The sequence below is a fragment of the Orycteropus afer genome, unplaced genomic scaffold (genome assembly GCF_000298275.1).
Source record: "Orycteropus afer afer isolate SDZICR_OR568_19922 unplaced genomic scaffold, OryAfe1.0 scaffold00090, whole genome shotgun sequence".
Classification (NCBI taxonomy): Eukaryota; Metazoa; Chordata; class Mammalia; order Tubulidentata; family Orycteropodidae; genus Orycteropus; species Orycteropus afer.
In genome coordinates, this window is record NW_006921677.1 from 5,575,303 (window position 1) to 5,578,567 (window position 3,265).

A 3,265-nucleotide genomic window follows, 5' to 3' on the forward strand; every position below is an offset into this window, starting at 1 on the left:
AGCATAGTGCCTAAGGCACTTGACTGCTAACCAGAAGGCTGGAGGTTCAAACCCACCAGCCACTCCTCGGAAGGAAGGTTGGACAATCCACTTCCGTAGTGATACCACCTCAGAAACCCAAGGAGGGGTCGCTATGAGTTGGGGCCAACTCTATGGCACATAATAACAACAACAATTCATGGATTAGAAGACTTAACTTTGGGAAAATGTTAATACTTCCCAAAGTGATGTATAGATATACTGTAATACAGATTCAAATCCCAACAATGTTCTTTTAACACAATGGAAAATCTAATCTCCAACTTAACCTATGGAGATGAATTGTTGTTGTTGTTATGTGCCCTTGAGTCAGACCTGACTCATAGCAATCCCTCCTTGGGTTTCCAAAGCAGTATCACTATGGAAGTAGATTACCCCATCTTCCTTCTGAGGAGTGGCTGGTGGGTTTGAACCACCAGGCTTCTGGTTAGCAGTCAAGTGCCTTAGGCACTACGCTACCAGAGCTCCCATGGAGAGGAAAGAGGCCCCAAATAACTAAAGCAATATTGAAGAATCAAAGCAAAGTAAGAGGCCTCATCCTTCCCAATCTCAGAATTTACTATACATCTACAGTAATCAAAACAGCCTGGCACTGGTAAAATGATGCACAACCAGTGGAACAGAATCGAGAACAAAGAAATAAATCCATCTATTTATGGTTAGCTAATCTGCAACAAAGGGTTGAAGTTCATTCAATGAGGAAGAGATAGTCTCTTTCACAAATGGTGCTTGCAAAACTGTTTACCCTTTTGCAGAAATATTAAATTGGACTCATACCTCACACCACACACAAAAACTAACTCAAAATGGATCAAAGACCTAAATGTTAAAGCTGAAAGTATAAAGTTCCTGGAAGATAAGATAGGAATGAAGCTAAAAAGCCAAACTCAGTGCTATCGAGACGGACTCGATCCGACTCATAGCAACCCCTTCTTGGTTTTCCGATAGAGTATATCTAATGGAAGTAGATTGCCCAATCTTCCTTCTGAGGAGTGGATAGTGGGTTTGAATCGTCAGCCTTCTGGTTAGCAGTCAAATGCCTTAGGCACTACATCACCAGAGGAATGAAGCTAGGGTTCCAAATTTTTGGTACAAATGTACTAGCAAACATAACTGGAGATGTACAAACAACAGAATACAAACCAGATAACTGAGATATCCTAAAAATTAAATACTTAGTGTCATATAAAGACTTTACTAAATAATGATAAGAGAACCTACAGACTAGGAGAAAATTTTGGTAAGGATTTATCTGACAAGTTTCTAATCTCTAAAATACTTAGAAAACTTCAACAACTCAACAACAAAAAGATAAATAATCCCTTTGTGGAACTTCCCTGAAGGACAGTGGTGAAGTGAAATCCTCCCAATGATTTACCAATAGGGGCCTACCAAAGGCTGTACACAGTGCTCTATCTGACATTGATACTTCAAGCACCATTGGATCAGCCAGATCAGATGGCCCAAGCAGACGAACAGTTTACACAGCACCTTTCTCTTATTCTGGGGCCCAATCAGCAGCTTTTTGTATCACTTGATAAATAGGCCAGACTAGCACAGCCAAATGAGGACTATGTTGCCTCCAAAATCCAAAGAGGGTTATTTTATAGTTGTGAGAGGGTCAAATGTAAAGAGTATGTCTGGAATATAGGAGATGCCTTAGAACATCTCTTAGTATCACCATGCCCTGTGATTAAAGTCAAAGGAGAAGTACAGGAACCCAATTCTTATATGACTACTAACAGCCCAGATCCTTCAGGACTGAAGTTTTGGGTCACTCCACCAGGCAAAGAACCACGACCAGCTCAGGTCCTTACGAAGAACAAAGGGAATGTGGAATGGGTGGTGGAAGAATGTAGTTCTAAATATCAGTTATGACAACATGACCAGTTGCAGAAATAAGGACAGTGATTGTTATGAGTATTTTTTCCTTATATGTGTGCATCAAACATTTTTGTTTTCTTCAGTTATAAAATATACCAGAGATAATATAAACAGGGATAATGTGTTTTTTGGTTGTAAGTACATTAATGTTATCATGTTAACAAGCATGACTTTATAATTGTCTTTACTTAGAGATTATATGTACAAATGCTAAGAGGTGGACTGTGATAGTTAAGGTTGTGTGTCAACTTGGCTGGGCCATGATTCTCAGTGGTTTAGCAGTTAGGATGTAGTAATTCCCCCATAATGAGATCTCATATAATGTAGTCGCCTCCATGATGAGATCTGCTATTAGCAGCCAATCAGTTGAAAGAGAGTTTCCTAAGGGATATTGCCTGCTTCCAATATATATGGACTTCCTGGAATAGATCTCTGGCTTTTTGCTAAAGATCCTACATCTGGCTCATCATCATCACCTGGATTTGAACCAGTGTCTTGCCGTTTTGTTTTTGCTAGGTGCCATCAAGTCATTTCTGACTCATAGTGACTCCATGCGGGAGCTCTGGTAGCATAGTGGCTAAGACACTTGCCTGCTAACCAGATGGCTAGCGGTTCAAACCCACCAGCCACTCCTCGGAAGGAAGGTTGGGCAATCCTACTTCTGTAGTGATACTGCCTCGGAAACCCAAGGAGGGGTCGTTATGAGTCAGGGCTGACTCGATGGCACATAACAACAACAACAACAACAGTGACTCCATGCACAGCAGAACGAAACACCATCCCATCCCATGCCAGCTCCATGATCCTTGCCATACTTGAGCCCATTGTCACAGCCACCATGTCAATCTATCTCATTGAAGGCCTTCCCCTCTTTCGTTGACCCTCTACCTTACCAAGCATGACATCCTTCTCCAGGGAATGGTCCCAATGACAACATGACCAAAGTAGGTGAAATGTAGTCTGGCCATTCTTGCTTCCAAAGAGCATTTCAGCTGCACTTCCTTCAGGACAGATCTGTTAGTTCTTTTAGCAGTCAGTGCATGGTACTTTCAGCATTCTTCGCCAGCACCACAATTCAAAAGCATCAACTCTTCTTCGGTCTTTCTTATTCATTGTCCAGCTCTCACATGCATATGAGGTGAATGAAAATATCACAGCTTGTCAGGTGCACCTTAGTCCTCAAGGAGACATCCTGCTCCTCAGCACTTGAAAGAGTTCCTTCATGGCCGACCTGCCCAGTGCTACACATTGTCTAATGTCCTGACTGCTGCTTCCATTGGCATTGATTGTAGAACCAAGCAATGTGAATTTTTTGACAACCTCAATGTTTTCTCCATTTATC